The sequence below is a fragment of the Myxocyprinus asiaticus genome, chromosome 5, assembly GCF_019703515.2.
Source record: "Myxocyprinus asiaticus isolate MX2 ecotype Aquarium Trade chromosome 5, UBuf_Myxa_2, whole genome shotgun sequence".
Lineage (NCBI taxonomy): Eukaryota > Metazoa > Chordata > Actinopteri > Cypriniformes > Catostomidae > Myxocyprinus > Myxocyprinus asiaticus.
In genome coordinates, this window is record NC_059348.1 from 50,250,380 (window position 1) to 50,270,301 (window position 19,922).

General features: G+C 36.8%; 1 protein-coding gene across 1 annotated transcript in view; it reads left to right on the plus strand.

Annotated features, from left to right (window-relative positions):
• The first annotated feature begins 16,690 nt into the window (after nucleotides 1-16,690).
• LOC127441548 (nuclear receptor ROR-beta-like) overlaps nucleotides 16,691-19,922 on the plus strand; it is a 42,769-nt gene continuing 39,537 nt past the window's right edge. Inside the window, exon 1 of the mRNA XM_051699110.1 lies at nucleotides 16,691-16,731. The gene's annotated coding sequence lies outside the window, so the exon portion shown is untranslated. The remainder of the gene's footprint in view (nucleotides 16,732-19,922) is intronic.

A 19,922-nucleotide genomic window follows, 5' to 3' on the forward strand; every position in this document is an offset into this window, starting at 1 on the left:
AATCAAACAGCAGTATTGAAAATGCTATAGAGCCACAGTGTTAACGGGGAAAATCAAGTTATGAATAGCTTATAACTGTCTCTGCATATTAAGATAGTACAAGAGAAAGTATTTTGTACACTTCAGCTTGAAACTGTCCACTCTCACATACAGTATGTAGCGATGTAAATGAACCGATAAACGTTGAAGCGATTCGCCAATTCATAAGTCCTAGCACGTCTTCTTTTTTAAAAGTAAATATTTTGTTAAATGCTTCTTTCGACCCAATTTTTCTGTTCAGTTAATGCTATGTTAACCTTATTGGATTGTTCAGTTTCAATTTCCCATTGTTTTGTGCAAAATAACATTGCTTTGTTTGTGATGTGGTCTCAGACTTTTGGGACAGAAAAGAACAAGTGTATGAGTTCACTTGTGTATATAAAGCTACGTGCAAAAGAGCATGTTGAAATGTGCAGATGCAGAGTCAGCTTAGCCTGTTGTGGTTAGGCAGTGTATCAGATCATTTTTAACATTTTGAGATGCAAGCAGCCATTGATTAGTTATGATTAATCTTTAAAAGTAGATTAACAAAAGTAGACATCCCTCAGTCAACTGTCCATTAAATATAATGTTGTTATGTAACAATTTTGTATATTTTGCAGGCTGTGTAGACCTATTTCAGATATGTAATCATTTACTTCAAGCCCATAAATCCAAAATCATAACATTACTGGTGCCTTGCTTTCAAAATGATAAGCAGTACCGTTACTGTGTTACAGTCTCATTACAAATATTACTTTAACTAATGGTGCTTTTTACAGCATTTATCTATGAATATGATTATGAGTTAGCTGTTGCTCCTAGGTTCAAACTGGAATAGAAAATACAGCAAATGTATTACAAAAGTGCTGCACAAAAATACCACGTAAGCTGTTTTAACTAATTTACTTAGCAAATATTTATACTATCCTTGTCCTGTTTTAGAATTAAAAAAAAAATCTTCAGTTGTCACAATAAGAAAACAAGGTTGACTGCTACTTGAATAATCTTGCTGTCTCTTGTTTTGTTTGTGTGTGTGTATATATATATATATATATATATATATATATATATATATATACACACACACACTTCCAGTTTTTATTTCTTTTTACTGTTGGTTGACAACAAAAACAACTTACCATGGTTTAGCTCTTTCTTCCTTTAAAACTTTAAAAAAACGTTGCACTCAGTGGTGTGACAAGTGTTGAGTTTTCAACAGAAAAGAGTAGGCAGTGTCTTGCATGACTTGTTAGACTGTGTCTTCCCTCTGCTGATATGAATTGGGTTTTGACTGAACTTTTGATGTTAAATGTGAAATATGGTGTGAGACAGTTCACCCACATCCTTGCTGTGTGGGTCTGATTAAAGGTTTTGGTCACATGCACTTTTTTACAAGGTGTGTCAAGCAGTAATTCGGAAAAGAGAACTGTCTGAAGTTATGAAATAAAAAGGGTATTGTGAAATGCAAAAAATACAGTAAATCAGGAATGTTTTTAACATTTTTTAATGTTTAGTTTGTGCATTAAAAATAATTATTAGACAGAGAATTTAAAAAATAATAATAATAAACATTTTTCAGAGGTTAAACATACAGAAGTATAGTTCACCCAAAAATGAAAATTCTCTCATCATTTACTCACCCTCATGCCATCCTAGATGTGCATGACTTCTTCTGTGGAGCTCTGTAGGTCCATACAATGCAAGTCAACAGGGTCCAAAACTTTGAAGCTCCAAAAAGCATATAAAGGCAGCATAAAAGTAATCCATACGACTCCAGTGTAGAGCTGCACGAGTAATCGTTAAAAGATTGTGATCTTGATTCAGACACCCACGCAATCTTACTCCTACAACAATTCAGCTATGTATGTTAATTTTCCAGTGGCATGCTGTTGTAAGGCAGTCAAATTTAATTTTGAAATTCAAGGCAGAGTTTTACAGGGTGAAGTTATTTTTATTTGATATGGCATCTAAAAACAGCACTCCTGCACGAGATGTTGAATAAACTAGGAAAAGTAATGGCCAAAGACGTTAGTCGAGCGCAGTGGTTCCCAAACTGCAGGGTGCTGCTACGACTGGCTAAGGGTGCCACGAAATCTCTGCTCAGTTCAAAATTTTAATAGCTATCGATATCGGCAGTATCAAGCTCTGACTCAGTTCGGTAGCCATGCGTACGCTTTTTGATTTCAGATGGCTACTTTCAAAACCTCACTTGCATATATCTGCCTGTGCACTCGTGTCCTGTGATGCATGCAGCTGTGTGCGTGAAAAGCCAAATGCTCATATTTTTTTTTTCTTTTCTTTTTTTTTTTTAAATGCCCCTCTTGACATGATAATAATGTAAACACAGCTGTTAATATAAGAGCAGACAAGACAAAATCTTATATTTCAAAATATTGGATCTGTGATGTGTAAATGCGGCCTAATATACCTGCTGCTCTCTGTTATAGGCATTCAGACATTCTGACTGCATCAAAGTAGTATTAATGTATATCTAATAATAACACAGTAAATACTGTCAATAATTTAAGCAGTTTTATTTTGCATTAGATTACTTTTTAATGTTTTTTATATTATTTTATAATAAATATTTAATTTTTTTAATGTTTAATTGCTACTGTTACTGAATCTTAAAGCACTGCTTACTATATTTAATTACTGGATCTGGAATAATTACTTTAAAAGCTTGAAGCAACGTTTACAAAAGAAATACTGACGGCTCCATTTTTTTATTTAATGAGTGTTTTTTTTTTAAAGCATATTTACTTATTTATTTACCAGTGCAACACCAAGTTAACACAGAACTGTTGTGAGGCTTTTTTTCCTCTCGTTTGGCTTTTTATTTTACTTTAGCAAGTTAAACTACAAACAGGCTAAATCCTATTTTTATGCACTTTAGTTGATCAGTTTTTGCACTTTTAACAGGATTTATTATTATTATTATTATTATTGCAATAATAACAGTGCTGTTTGGTTTATAATGTATTAGTTGCACCCTCTTCACTTGTGGAGTTCTTGTGGACGTTTTGATTCATATATTTCTTTTTTTAATTTACATCTTACATTTCCTACTTATTTTTTATTTCATAGCCTATATTTTTTGTCACATGAAATAAAACTTTTTTTTCCTTCAAAATAGTAAAAGAATCGTGATCTTTATGTTAAGCAAAATAATTGTGATTCTCAATTATTCCAGAATTGTGCAGATCTACTCCAGTGGTTTAATCCATGTCTTCTGAAGCTATATAATAGGTGGGGGTGAGAAAGAGATAAATATTTAAGTACTTCTTTACTAGAAATAATCCTCCATGCCAAGTAGGTGGCGATATGAATGAAGAATGTGAATTGAAAAACAAGAAGAACACTTAGGAGAGAAGAGCGCTTAGGACGGTAATTTGAAAGTGATTTATGGTCAAATAAAAAAATAAAATAAAAAAAAAGATTTAAATGTAGACCTGTTTCTCACCCTAAAGACATTTATTTAACCACTGGAGTCGTATAGAAAGGCATTTTTGTGCTGCCTTTATGTGCTTTTTGAGCTTCAAAGTTTTGAACCCTGTTGACTTGCATTGTATGGACCTACAGAGCTTCAGATATGCTTCTAAAAATGTTTGTTTTTGTTCAGCAGATGAAAGAAAGTTATACACATCTGGGATGGCATGGGGGTGAGTAAATGATGAGAGATTTCATTTTTGGGTGAACTATTCCTTTAATTCTGCTAATCAGGACACTTGGCGAAAGCTGCTGGCTGCATGAAGAATTACAGTCAGTCTTATTCACGTCCACCTTAGTACAACTTAATTTCTTTCTCTCTAAATTGTTTTTCTCTCTCGCCCCCTTTTTGTTTCTCTCTTCCTCTCTCTTTTCCTTTTCTTTATTTTTCTTTAGGCCACATTCTAGTTTGAATGTAGTGAATCAAAGCAGTGTTTTTCCAAGCCATTCTTTTTTTTTTTTTTTTCTTTCTATTCTAAAATTGATTTTCTCCCATCTTTAGAAATCGCCAGGGACAAAAGCAGCAAATAATTATGACACAGTCTAGGGTCAGAGTCTGGGGTCTCTATGATTGAAAGAGGTCATAAATGGATGACCAATTTCTGTCTTTTATGAATGGACTGTGCTGAACTACATCTATTCTTCTGGACAGAACATCTAAAGTAGGTCAGATGCACAGTTCTTTAGGAGAATCAGGTACATAAAATTACCTATATCTCCATCAATGTGACATTGCTGTTTGGGGTAAGTATGTCAGTGTGTCGTTCTGAAGACGAAGTGGGGAAGAGGAGCATTTTGGACTTCAATCATGCTCTACAAATGGAGGGCCTGGAGCTAGATTGCTGCTTTTTGTGGTATTTTCCAGCCAAATGTCTATATGAGCTTGGATTAATGTAAAAGTCATTATAAAACAGATTGTTCCGGCTCTAAATTCTGATTGGATGAGCAATGTTCAAAGCTGTTGTAAAATAGCCAAAATAGGTACAAAAGTGGCCACTTATCGCTTGTTTTTAGATTAATGTGCCAGATTGTTTTGGGTAACACAGTGGCCTTTGTTGAACTATATTACTTGATGGAAGAATAGAAGGTTTTTTTTTTTTTTCACTAAGGGGCGTATTGTTTTAACCCTAAAATGCATGGATATTTCACCAAACATTATTACATTCTCAGGTCTTTAGCGACCCGGGACATATATCTATCACTAATGGATCTATAAAATGCCCAGATACTGTAAAAATTTTCAAAGCTTTTTTAAGACAGTTAGAAAATAATAGAATAGAATATATTCTGTTATACAGTATATTGATGTTTTATTTTTCAAAGAGATGATGCAACAAATCTAGTACAGGATTAATCACTTTCACGCTGAAATTTGATGAGATGCAGCTAGCTGTCAAACACATCTTGAGCTACACATAACACATAAGCTACGCATACTGTATGTATTTTCTCATGCACCTGTTGAGTCTAAAAAGATGCACAACTTACAGAATTTCAGTAGTACATACTGTTCATGTGTTACACTTGCTATAGTTTACTTCCATGTTGTTTCTTCATCAAATAGCAATGTCAAATGTACATCAGCGCCACCTTTGAAACAAATAGCATGTATAATATGTATGTGTACACACATATGAGATTTCACCATTGTTGCACAGGAAATCGACATGATATATTAGTCATTTGTATTAATATTGTGGGGCTGTGGAACTACTGTGCGTTGAACATGCGCTACACAGATGCCTTTAATGGTTGCACACCATCTCCGTGTCAACAACTGCGTCTCCCGCTGAAAGCATTTAGACGCGCTCCTCCCCTGAACATGGATGGGGGAAATGGGGTGGCGGACGCCATGTGATGGGCCCCATGGGAGTTGTGGGCCCCTGGGCTTCAGCCCGTGTAAGCTCGTGCGTTAATGCGCCCCTGCTAGGCTCTCTAATGACTCTCTACGTATTTTGCTTTATTTAAAAAAATGTAAGTAGTTAATACTAAATAAATATATTGTGCAAGTCATGACAAATGTTTTCTTTAGTACACAATTTGTATCAGACTATGTAATGCTGCAGTTCCTACTAGAGTTAGTGACCAATTGGCAAGTAACTCATTTTTCCTTTTATTTAGCACTTGATGAGGGTTGATTTTGGACCCTGCCTGATGCTGACACAGCAGTATTCCTTCATTTATTATATCTATATACATAGCAAAATATATAGCAAGATCAGCTACCTCCTGAACTGTTTTATTTATAACATTCTTGTTTTCTCTCTTCTTTATTATTTATTACATAGTGTTCCGCTACAAACTATTGTTGTTCTTGTGCGGACAAGAGTGCTGGCATATTCTGCTGTATCTCTGAATTTTGGTTCAGAAAACTAGGGTTTTTATGCTTTTATGTGAGAAATAAAGCTAAAGGTTTGTAATTTTTCATGGCTAAAATCACCATATACATTTCAGCCGTGTGCCATCTAAAATACAAGATAAGTGTGCTAAATGTGTGGCTGTTGTGAGAAAAGCATTTATAGTATGTTCTGTTATAGGTTATAGATTATATGTTTCAAATCCTCCCTTTCTCTAGAGATATTTAAAATAGGTTTTTTTATTTTATTTATGTTACTTCTGTGTTTTTTATCAGCAGTTAATCCACTGCAATCTACTCAACGTTATTTTTGAGGAACTAGAACATGTATTTTAACATACTTGCCATTTCCCATTGCTCAGAAGTGCAGAGACTCTCAAAACACTGCATTGTATTCAGACAATGTAAATTTGAGGATTTTATGCCAAATTATCAGTTCATGTTTTAAGAAATACAGTAATTCAGCATAGAAAAATCCACATGAAATCATTTTACCACCTATTGATTCAGAGATTGATTCAGTTGATTCACCTGTTGAGCAGGTTTCACTATTTTCCCATTCTGAAAACATAAGATCTTTCTTTAACTCAGATGAAGTTGGAAAATCAAACTTTGATTGATGGGTAAGTAGCTTGTACAAGGAATTTGACTAATTTGTTCAACAGACAATAAACTGTTCAATAGACAGTGGCCCCAAAAAGTATTTGGACACTTTAGCCACACTTAAAAATGTATGATTAACTATTGACATGTTCTACTAAGTTTGACAGAGTCTTGTCTTTAAACAGTAATTTTGCTTTTAAAATGTGCTTGTGTATTTTCTGTCAAAAACTGTAAATGTCACTGTGACACATTTCTGGTCAGTCTCAGAGGAAATGAGGAAGCCGAATCCAGCTGACACACTTTAGTGTTCTTTATTTTCTGACGCTTTTCAGCGTAACCACAAACTCAAATGCTCAATTAACTCTAATGCTCAATAAACATACTGTAAATGCTCTCTCAGCGAAGGCAGCATCGTCTTTGGACTCAGGTCCTTCCCTCCTCCACAGCGGCTCTGGCTGCTCCTTTATCTCCCTCCAGCTCTCACTGCTAACCCAAAACAGCTGTCAAAGATAATTTTCCCATTGGTGTCAATCCTTACCGTACTTCCTCTCCTGGCCTCACTCTCCACAGTCACTTGGTTTGATCATTTGTTATAAAATGCAATGAAAATGACATTCACACATTTTAAGTGTGGCTTCAGTGTTTGAAAATGTATACACAAAATAAACAGTTTGTAAAGTATTCAATAATACACATAAATGGTGTGTGATGCTGTGAAGAGATAATAGTGTTAATGAGTGACAGATTTTATACTCTGTGGATTTACTGTAATATTTGTTTTGCACATGCACTGTCCCACTGTGCAGATGTTCCTCTGAAATCACATCTCATTTTCATAAACAAATGAACAGCAGGCTTTCTCTTCTGCCTCCTCTTTATGAGATGGATTATTATATTATGACTATAAAAATGTCTCTCTGTGGCCTGTGTGCTTGAAAGCATGGCAGACAACATCTGTCTGTCAGTCAATCACTCTTTTTTATCTATCTATCCATCTGTCTGTCTGTCTGTCTGTCTGTCCATTCGTCTGTCTGTCCACCTATTCATATACCTGCCTTTCTGTCCGTCCGTCCACCCACCTCATATCTATCCGTCCGTCCATCTGTTTATCCTTCTATCTATCAACCTGATGCAGTTGTGTTATTGTAACACAGTATAGAGAGCATTCTGCTTGCTGTCAGAGAGTGTCGGGTAATTACCATATATGCTGTGACTGCTCTCGCATGGCCCTGCTGCATGCATCGCTTGCTGTGAATACTGATTTGAAGTCTTACATCAGCTCAAGTGTTGTGTGAAAATGCAAATCTAGTGCTTACACTGCAGAGGGCTGTTACATAAGCACTGACCACCGAAACTTATCAGATCTTTCTGTTTCTTGCCAATACCTCGCCTCTTTCTCGCTTACTCCCATATAGAATTCAATGATTCTCTAGAATCTGATAGTGGGCAGAGATTGAAATGAAACAGTGTAACCTCTGAATGACCCCTGAAGTTTGAGAAGTCTCAAGACAGAGCGAGCAAGAGAGAGAGAGAGAGAGAGAGAGGAAACACTGAGACGGAAATTGTCTTGTTGAACTCAAGGAGAATGGTGGTAATAAAAGGAAGTAGAACAGAGCTGTAACCATGGAGACGGACAAAATGGAAAAATGGTGTTTTGTTTTGAAGGATGGAGTGCTACTGTGTGAGGAAGGACAGAAGAGAACAAAAGGTATGTGTGTTTGAGAGAGAGAGCGAGAGGGAGAGAGAGAGAGAGAGAGAGAGAAGAAAGAAATCAAAGCAGGAAAAGAGACAGAAAGACATTAAAAGTGAAACAGAGCAGGACATTTAATGTCTGTCTGTCTGTCTGTCTGTCACTCTTTTCTATCCATCCGTCTGTCTGTCCATCTGTCTATCGATTATAGAAAATATTTTAGACCACTTTGGTTTTAATAATAAATTTTCCTCTGTCCCATGTATTGAAAAATCTGTATGGGAAACACCAGAGGAAAATGTTTCCCCTTTTATCAAGAAAATGATGCAAAGATATATACATTTCCTTTTTAGATATTTTAATGATCAAGGTTGTATTGATAAGATAGCAACAGAACAACGTAGGACTTTAAAGTTTTTGAAAACAAACCGGAATATTGTCATAAATCAGCAGATAAAGGTTCAGCCATAGTAATTATGGATAGTAATCAATATCTTTTAGATGCAAATCGTCAGTGTCTATCTGTCTGTCTGTCTGTGATTCTATCTATCTATCTATCTATCCATGTGTCTGTTTTTTTTTTTTATTATTGTGTCCCTTTCTTTTGTTGTCCTCTTTATGACCTTCTGTGACGAGGAGGAAGGCGTGGCCGGGCCATGAGGATGCACAGCGCCGTGCATCCTCACGGCACGGCCACGCCCTCCTCCTCATCACACCTTCTTTCTTAATTCACTTTATTTAATATTTCTACACTACAAATACTTAATTCTTTGGCAATTTTAAATGCTAACAATTATCTCAAATAAGCTTTGTTGACTCTAACATTGAGGTTTTTAATCCACCTAATCATATGAGAGACAGACAGGAAGCCAGTGAGGGGTGAGTTAGAGCCCGTGGTGGGTAAGAGCGAGTCTGTGGGGGGTTTATAGTAAAAGTAGGCCACCAGATACGAATGCTTTGTTTCCATGGCCTTTGTTTGATGAAATCTGGATGATATTAGTGACCAGTTGCTTTCTGTCTATACATCCTTCTGTCTCTTTCTCTACCTTTCGCTGATTCAAGATTAATAAAGCTTCATTTATTTTATCATAGAAACAAATTCTTTGTCTCCTTGTGACGTTTTGTGACTAGATGCGGTGAAACAAATTATCAGCAACAAGTATAAATCATGAACTACATGCTGTGACTTGCCTGTGCAAAAATCACCTCCACAATGCTAAGGTGTGGGGGGTGGTTGCTATGAGGTTGCTAATGTGTTGTCAGTGGTTGCTAGGGCATATATGATATTGTTGATCTCACATATGGCTTAGGTTCCTCCTTTAATGTAAGTCAGTGAGATTCTTCTCCCTTTTTATGGGTTTAATATTAACATATTAAAAGAATTTGAAGTGCAAATAATTGATTAATTTTAAAATTACTTTTATTATTAATTTATGTTGCTATAGAGCACAGGGGTATTAGGGAGCTCAAACGGAAAGAAAGTTAAGCCAATCTTAAAGAGATAGTTCACCCAAAATGTATTTACTCATTTTCTCACCCTCATGTTGTTTCAAACCTGAAGGCAGAATGTTAGCCTTAGTCACCATTCACTTTCATTGTATGGAAAATAAAAGAAGACATTATATGGGTCAGTCTCACATGACACGCTGGGTGACTCAACGTTGGTAAACAGACTCGCTTGCCTTTTTCCATGGAAACGTCATCCCTGCCCTTTTACGTGTTTTCAATGGCTCCACAAGCATCTGGTTCCTCCAGAACATTTGCCTCGCAAATCAGACACCATCACGCTTTTGTGACATATTGTGTTTTTGCTCTTTGGAAAATGGGTCAAAACTCATGGGTTTCTCTGTCTTTCGCGTGCTTTTTTTCTTTAGATGGGTGTGACTTGTCATGTCTTTCCTCATTTTTGTCTTCCCGTCATTTGTTTTTATTAAGCACATGCATTGTTTATTTGAAAAGTAAAGCTAGAAGAAATTTAGGCGCTGACACATACCTGACATTCTACACGTCCTGCAACAATACAATCTCATTTTGATGTTTAAATATGCCTGTTTACCTTTGTTTATAATCTAGTTCTGTGGAAGGTCACAGTGGCCAGGTGTTGAGAAAAATACATTTTGCCTCCTGAGGCTGGTTCCACTTTAAAACTGAAGGTCTTGATGCTTTTCATTCAGTGTTAGGTAAGGTAAATCTGACCTAGTGCCAGAAGAGATAATTCTTCAGCGCTTAATTGACGTGGGTTTGCCCAGCTGGCGAGTTGTTGGTACATGTCTGAAATAACTATTATGTAATGATTATGTTATAAGAAAGTATTTACTAAGTGCATATATATATTTCTTCCAATATATAATCATTAAAGTTGCTGTAAGTGATTTTGTTTTACTACTATGCATAAAATGTCGCTGTTATCTGACCAATATCATTGGAATTGGTTTCTTGAGAAATCAAATCAGTATCTGAAACAGTTCTGGACTCATAAATGCTCAATCATTTTGAAAGGGTGTGTGTTTTAAGCAATGGGGGTCTAATTCAGTTGCAAAGTCTGGCAGAAGTTAACCAAATGGCTGAAATTGATTACAGCACCTTTAATTGCTTGTTCGTAGAAGTGTTTTGTTGTTTTAGACTTTTTATTGACAGAGATAGTCAGGAGATGATAGGAAATGATGGGGAGATGGGTTGGGTGGATCTGAGAACAATTTAAGCCTTACTTTTGATCACTGCTGAATACATCAGAGCACATGCACGAACCACTTAAACCGGCACCACACTTGCTGATTTTTCGAGTGACATTCAACTGACCAATGAGCTTCTTATATTGAAGAACTGACAAGACGTCAAGCTCATCTGAACATTTTCATATGCGATTGCACTCAGCTGCAGATCATCCAAACACTGATTGAAATCCATAGTGATTCTGTCACCAAGCGTTTTTCCTGCCTTTTTATTTCCTACACTCAAATGACATCAGATAGCGGAGCCACAACAGTCTGTTTTTCTTGAACGTCATTCTTACTCGCTGAAAGAGGCGTATGGACATATTCATTCTACATCAAGCCTCAAGGGGATAAATACGCAATCACACACTTTCCCAAGGTAAAATTACTCCATGAATTGCACACCTGGTTCATTTGGAGCATTTGTTTCGGAACCTTGTGCGTTTTCTCCCTTGGTTTGTTTCCTATAGGCATATACAAACATGGGAATCACACTCGGATCTGCACCAAAATAATCGGTCTGAGACCACCTGGATGAAGAAGAAATCTGTAGGTCAGCTAATGATTTGTATCTGCAAAAGCACCTAATGATGCCAAAAATAACCACAACTGAATTTTTACTGTTTTGGGCTGTTTTTAAAATATAACCTTGAACAAAACCATGAAGAAAATGCAACAATCTAACAATTTTATCTCCTGTTTCAGAACAAATGAAGCAAGCTACATGTCTGAAAACACCCCAAATCACTCTTTTACCATTATTTTTGCTCACGTGGTAGAATACAATGGTGCTAAAGACACCTCTTAAGGAAATTTAGCAAAAAGTCACAAAATGTATCAAGGTAAAAAAAAAAAAAAAAAAAAAAAATATATATATATATATATATATATATATATATATATATATATATATATATATATATATATATATATTTTTTTTTTATATTGAATATTGATAGGTCAACATAATTTGTGTGAAAGAAGTAATAACGGAGGATTGTTTCTATAAAAATTCAGTTTAAAAAAAAAAAAAAAAAGGTGGTGAAGGAGCTTTTTACCCCACACTTGGGGTAAAATGCCCCTAGGGGGTTTAAAGTGATATTGTGTAAATACCGGGGCAATAGTTAAAGGGCACAATTAGTCAACTAATGCAAATAATTTTGAGACAGCAGCATGCTTTTTTGAGTAACAAATTAAGATGATGCTTACACAAAATAACTACACTGGCGGCCAAAAGTTTGGAATAATGTACAGATTTTGCTGTTTTGGAAGGAAATTGGTACTTTAATTCACCAAAGTGGCATTCAACTGATCACAAAGTATAGTCAGGACATTACTGAAGTAAAAAACAGCACCATCACTATTTGAAAAAAGTCATTTTTGATCAAATCTAGACAGCAGCCATCACTCCAACACCTTATCCTTGAGTAATCATGCTAAATTGTTAATTTGGTACTAGAAAATCACTTGTCATTATATCAAACACAGCTGAAAGCTATTTGGTTCATTAGATGAAGCTTAACAGTGTCTGTGTTTGTTTTTGAGTTGCCACAGTATGAAATAGACTGGCATGTCTGAAGGTCAATATTAGGTCAAAAATGGCAAAAAATAAACAGCTTTCTCTAGAAACTCGTCAGTCAATCATTGTTTTGAGGAATGAAGGCTATACAATGCTTGAAATTGCCAAAAAACTGAAGATTTCATACAAAGGTGTACACTACAGTCTTCAAAGACAAAGGACAACTGGCTCTAACAAGGACAGAAAGAGATGTGGAAGGCCAGATGTACAACTAAACAAGAGGATAAGTACATCAGAGTCTCTAGTTTGAGAAATAGACGCCTCACATGTCATCAGCTGACAGCTTCATTGAATTCTACCCGCTCAACACCAGTTTCATGTACAGCAGTAAAGAGAAGACTCGGGGGTGCAGGCCTTATGGAAAGAATGGCAAAGAAAAAGCCACTTTTGAAATAGAAAAACAAAAAGAAAAGGTTAGAGTGGGCAAAGAAACACAGACATTGGACAACAGATAATTGGAAAAGAGTGTTATGGATCTTAACCCCATTGAGCTTTTGTGGTATCAGCTAGACAGTAAGGTTGCAAAGACAGCCACATCTATGGCAAGTGCTACAGGAAGTGTGGGGTGAAATGTCACCTGAGTATCTGGACAATCTGACAGCTAGAATGTCAAAGATCTGCAAAGCTGTCATTACTGCACGTGGAGGATTTTTTGATGAGAAGTAGTTTAAGAAGTTCTGAATTTTTTTTTTTCAAATTGTAATAGTAATTTTTCACATTATTAATGTCCTGACTATACATTGTGATCAGTTGAGTGCCACTTTGGTGAATAAAAGTACCAATTTCTTTCCATAACAGCAAAATACATTATTCCAAACTTTTGGCCGCCAGTGTATTTCAGAAAAAAGTTAACTGTTTAACACATCTGACATTTTCTTTTACGTCTCAAGTATTCTATAAATAAACTAATCTCTGTTATGATTGGATGAGTCAATGTGAGCCCACTTTGAATTTTTTTTTTTTTATAACAAATCTATTCCCCCCACTTAAAAAAACAATGTGTTTTATAGGGGCCTTTAGCCCCTGCAACAGGGGGGCTTTTTACCCCAAATACTATCCTTTTACTTATTGGACAGTTATTGAAAATGTTTGATTTAATGACCTGAAACACAACTGGAAATTATAAATAAGTATTTTGTCTCAAAATAAATGTGATAATTTCCAGGACATTCATTAGCTACATAAATTTGCAAAAAAAAAAAAAAAAAACTTTAAAAACTTCGATCATATTACCTCAAAATAAACCAGTGTATAGTGACAAACAGGTGTTTAGAAAAGTGCTGTGGTAGTTTTTGCGGCTATTTATTTTTTGGGGTGAAAATAAAATCAGACAAGCCTTTTACCCCGTGGAGCCTTTAGTCCCATTGTACCCTACTCTTGTTGTAATTTCAGTAAGCTCCATGTGACAGGGAATCAGAGAGAGCATGTTGAGGTGCTTTATGAAAAACATGCATTCATCTTCACTCTATTACATCCTGTAGTGCTGAAAACAACTCGCTTCACAACTTGCTTCTGGCACCCCTCTGTGGAATCAGTCCGGAGCCACAGTGTTGGCTTAAAGGACTATATCGGGCTCAGAAAGTAGAAAGCTACACTATGTAACTTTTGGCCCTCTAAAAAATAAAACTGCATGTATTTTGTGGAAGAACACTGTTTTGGTAATGACGTAAGTTTTATCAGAGTGAATGGACAAATAAATAGCGAAAGAAAGGAAAAGACGGATATCTGAAAACATGTCATCTGAGCAGGCCTTATGCTGTTTGACTTATTGGAAACATTGATGTTTTGAAATAAATGACATTATAAAAGTTAGGCAGCGTTCGTTAACATTAGGCATAACGATTGCTAGTCTGATAAGGTCAAATGTTGTAAAGTTTTTATAACTGCAGGATATTCTGGACAAATAGATTACGATAGTAACTAATTAAAGATTGTCATTGTTACCAACCAGTGGTCAACATCATTTCAAGACTCACATGTCCTTGGCAAGCCTAGGACTAAAGGATTAATTTATATAAATTATTGCCATTATAAAGAAAAATACACACGTGTGCTAGCAAGTGAAAATTCTGCACCGATTACAGTATAATTATTGTATTTCACTACACAGACGTGTGTGTGTGATTACACAACTATACATAAACCATATCAATAAAATGTCTTAGCCGTTGAGTAAGAAAAAGCCATCTCTGGGTCATTTTTAAATCCTTTCAGATCTTGGAGTTGTCGCCACCTCTGAAAAGCCAATCCAGTGTTGATTCTGGTTTTATTACGGACTCTGTTGCTTTCCCTTTTTGCTTGTAGACTCTGCTCTGTTCGGGGTTTCTTTGTTTTTACAACCGGTGATTCCCCGGAGGTTTGGAGGTTTTGAATGATCCATGGTCAGTCTTTCTCGTTTATTGTGACAACAAACTTTCAGCTTCAGCTACTCCCACACAACGCTACATTAGCTGGAGCTTATTTTCTCTGTGTACGTAAATGACGTCAACACGCACGGGCAAATGACGTATGTATGCAGTTTCCAGCGATATCCGTCCCGACAGCTCTAAAATATAAATCATTATTATAGGTTTATTAAAGTGTATTTGGGTAAAGTAAAGACATGGTTTGGAAGAGGGATTTTTGTTGCACTCTATCATTAATAACATTTTGGGGTTTTTTTTAATAAAAAAAAAGTTACATAGTGTAGCTTTAAGCTCAATCGACAGCATTTGTGGCATAATGTTGATTGCCACAAAAATGTACTTTGACTCACCCCTCCTTTTCTTTAAAAAAAAGCCAAAATCTGGGTTACACTGAGGCACTTGAAAGTGAATAGAGACCAATTTTGAATGTTAAAATACTCATCGTTCAGGGCCGACCCATGGCATAGGCGGAATAGGCAAATGCTAGGGGTGCCGTCCAACCGTAATGGCCACCCAAATGAGTGAGTGATATTTATTTATTTATTTATTTATTTATTTTTTGCTAATACTATTTTAATACTATTATTCGAAATATTACAAAAAAGCGAAAAGCCACCACAACAACATAACCACATAGCTTATATTTTCTGTTGCCCTCAACGTCACCCTGGCCCAGTGCATCAGTCCCCCCCCCCCCACCCCCCCCCGCTCTCATAGTTAGACTACCTGATTGTGGGGGATGGGCAGTTTATTTATCTGAAGTGTCACTGTCACTGAACAAGATAAATTAACATCAGTAGCCTTCTTCATATATATAAAAAAGAACAAAGCCCTCTGGTGCCTAGGGAAGAAAAAGAAGAAGAGATGAGGAACAAAAACAGGATAAGAACAGAGGTAATGTGATATGATAGTTTATCTAATTGCATAGTAGTTACCGTTGGATCAGTGTTACTACTAGCTAGCTTACTTTGGACAATACTAGTAACATTTTCTAATTTAAATAGTTAGCTAGAGTTAATGTCAGTTACTTTCACCTTAAATTCATTACGCTCACCGAGGATGTGTGTGTGAACAGTGAACCTGCTCTAAGGGAATGTTGGAAAGACTATTCATGTGTTGTTTGGGGAATAACCTAACCTATAACATAAATAATTTTGAGAAATATACTTTTTCTTTCAAGTGTGCTGCTGTACGAACCATCCACTGTCTGCCTCAAGAAACCAGGCATAGGCCTACATTTATTGACATCTTCGCTAGACTAGTTAACCAATGTTAGCCCTGCTTGTAAAAGTAAATTAAAATGCTTTTCCTTTTTTTTCATCCCCTTTTGTAAATATTAGTTGTAAGCCTTTGCATTTTCATTATTGATTAGTCTTACATGTTTTATAGCAAACAGCATGCTAGAGAAGTGCTAACTGAATACATGTTTTGTGCATGAATGCTAGGTGTAAATACACTTGCTATTTGTGTTTAGGCTATAATGTGGCTTAAGTGCTATTATTGTATATTGTTTCACCATCGGCAGCAGCTTTTTTATATATAAAATGTAACAACCATATACTCCTGTTTTCTCTTCAGATGCACATTTGAAATATTTGAATCCCACCCCTGCAAATCCTGGGCCACCTGTAGACACCTTCTCTACCTCAGCACAGTCCAGCGATGCAGCATCAAGTGCACCTGTCCCCTCTACCACATGCACAGCCCAACGATGCAGCATCAAGTGCACCTGTCCCCTCTACCTCAGCACAGCCCAACGATGCAGCATCAAGTGCACCTGTCCCCTCTACCTCAGCACAGCACAGCCCCAGCACATCTACAAAAAGGCTGCACCAATAGACCCTGCTGACTGGCCATCTGTTTTAAATGATAAGGTAAGAACAGAGTTTGTTCTCAGAAGACCGTATCAAATAAAAAACTGTTTCACGTTTCAGAAACAAAAAGACAGGAGAAGGTGTCAGCATGTGAAAAAATCAAAAGATTGCTTCAATTAAGCAATGGAGAAAAAATCAAAAGAAGCTGGCAAATATACTCAAAAAAGAATGATAGTTTGTTTTGCTTCTGCTGCAAAATATTTTCTCAGAGAGATTTCAAACTGAATAGAGAAGGGCTAAGGGATTGTGTTAGGAATTTTCAGGAATGGTCCCTTAGCATCAAGTCAGGTCTGCAGTCGCTGTTCTGATCCGGATCCTCATGAGGGGAGAAATGAATGACACAGACACTTAAGTATGGATTAGAGCATTATATATCTTTGTAAGAACAGGAAAAGCAGTACACTAACTACATTATCCAATGAGGTTAAACATTACCTTATTTGGAGAAAGCATATATAAAGATTCTGCATTAATTATGTAAATGAAACAAAATGTTCTAGAACTGAGGAGTGATGTTCAACTTTTGATCTGAGACACTCAGAGAAGGAAAATAGGAAACCCTTTCCACATGATTTCTGTTACTGACACACACACACACTATGAAAATCGGAACTGAGTACTAGCTGTGAAATGTCAGCTTGCTTAAATATATACCAACTGAGAGGTCAACTTTTCTCACAAATTGGAAAAATGTAAGCCACTTGCTCAAGGCCCATGAGGATAGCCAGGAGCACAATACACACATGGCAACATGGAAGTCATTGGAGGTCCGACTTGCAAAGGGGCTAACAATAGATAATGCGATGGCACTCACTGAGGCTGAGAGAAACAGGTGGCATGAAGTTCTTACCAGATTGGTGGCAATAATTCAGTCCTTAGCTGAAAGAAACATGGCTTTAAGGGGATCCACAGACACATTAAACAAACAAGACAATGGCAGTTTTCTCAAAGAGGTGGAGCTTATGGCCAAATTTGATCCAGTAATGAAGCAGCATGTTGATGAGGTGGAAAGTGGAGCTGGCAGTCACACACATTACCTGGGCAAAAGAATACAAAATTAACTGATAGACTCCATCAGTGCAAAAATACTGGATAAAATAGTGGAAGAGATCAAAACATCAAAGTATTTCTCTATTATTTTAGATTGCACCCCTGATATGAGTCATAAGGAACAGCTCTCTGTCATTGTCAGAATTGTGTCACTGGAAGACATACCACAAATTAAAGAACATTTCATGGGCTTTCTTGTGGCAGTGGAGTCAACAAGGGAAAGTTTATCATTTCTCATTCTCAAAAGGCTGGAGGAGCTGAACATCCCCTTTGAGGACTGCAGAGGACAGTCTATGACAATGGCGCCAACATGAAGGGAAAGAATAAAGGTGTTCAGGCTATGCTGCTTCAAATGAATTCAAGAGGTTTTTTTGTCCCGTGTGGTGCCCACATTTTAAATCTGGTGGTAGCTGATGCTGCTAAGAGCTCACCAGATGCCATTGGCTACTTTGGATATTTAGCGAAATTATTCAAACTCTTCTCAGCCTCCACCCATAGATGGGATATCCTCCTGAAACATGTCAAAACCACCCTGAAATCTTGGTCAGAGACCAGCTGGGAAAGCAGGATAAACAGCATTCAGGCAGTAAGGTACCAGGCTGGGCAAGCCAGAGAGGCTCTTTTGGAGGTGAGGGAAACTACTGCAGACCCTGTGGTGAAAGTTGAAGCCCAGTCTTTGGCTGAGGAGATTGGATCCTACCACTTTTCTATTTGTACAGTCATATGGTATGACATCCTCAACAAGATCCAGCATGTGAGTAAACTGATGCAGTCACCCTCCATGCAGCTAGATGTGGCTGTTGATTTGTTGAAGAAAACCAGAGATTCCCTCACCTGCTACAGAAACATTGGATTTTCTGATGCACAGAAAACTGCAAAGGAAACCTGCGAGGTGATGAATGTGGAGACTGTACTCAAACAAAAGCAGCTGAGAACCACAAAAAGGCACTTTGGTTATGAGGCTCCAGATGGCCTATTGGTGATGCACTTCGAAAAATGGAAACCACATTTTTTAATGTGGTAGTGGATACAGCCCTCTCTTCACTTGATATGAGATTTCAGAGCTTGGGAGAGGTGAATGACAAATTTGGAGTGCTCCTCAACTTCCCCAACATGTCAAAAGAAGAGTTGCTAGAGCACTGTCAAACCCTGAGCACTGGTCTAAGCCATGACGGACAGCCAGCTTTTGATGGCAGGGAATTTGCTTAACACATAAAACATAACAACCATGGAACTCTTGACCTTCCTGCATGAGAAGAAACTGACAGAAATTTACCCCAATATGTTGGTAGCTCTGAGAATCACTGCTACTCTTCCTGTGACATTGGCTACTGCTGAAAGAAGCTTCTCTAAGCTCAAACTGATTAAAACCTGCCTGAGATTTATTATGGTGCAAGAACATCTCAGTGGACTTTCCATCATAAGTATAAATCATGTGGTCTCACAACAGCTGTCTTATGATGATGTCATAGATGACTTTGCTACAAGAAAGGCAAGGCGAGTAAGGCTGTAATGCTACATTATGCATATTTTGCACTGAGATTTCTGTACTATACTTAGCTTTTCATGCAATACTCTTATTTATATTGTATTTATAATTTGTTTTATGTCACTTGTTTCTTTAATACTGTTTCTAAAATAAAGAAAATCTCTCAGACATAAAAAAAAAAAAAAAAAAAAAAAATCAGTTTTTGTGTGAGTGTATGAACACAATGATCGGTGGTCGAACTGGCTGCGATGCAAGTGGCACCAGCTAAAAACTTGCCTAGGGCACCAAATTGGTCAGGGCCAGCCCTGTCCACGTTTCAAAAGTATAGCCACAAGACATAAAGGATATGCGTGTAAACATGATTAAATCGCAACTAACCATTGATTAAAGTTATAGCCAATTTTACAACTTCACAACCATGATGATGTACAAACCCTAAAACCCTAAAACAACCTAAAAATTACTATTTAAACAATTTTACAGCTCAAATAATACACAAGTTTTAACAGAAGAATTAATGCAAGTGCTTTTATACAATTATAAGCTTCACATTTCTGTGTTTAAACCCTCCAAAAACTGGCCACATTCACCTTCATTGTCCCCATTCACTTTCATTGTAAGTGCCTCACTGAAACAACAGTTTTTGCTTTTT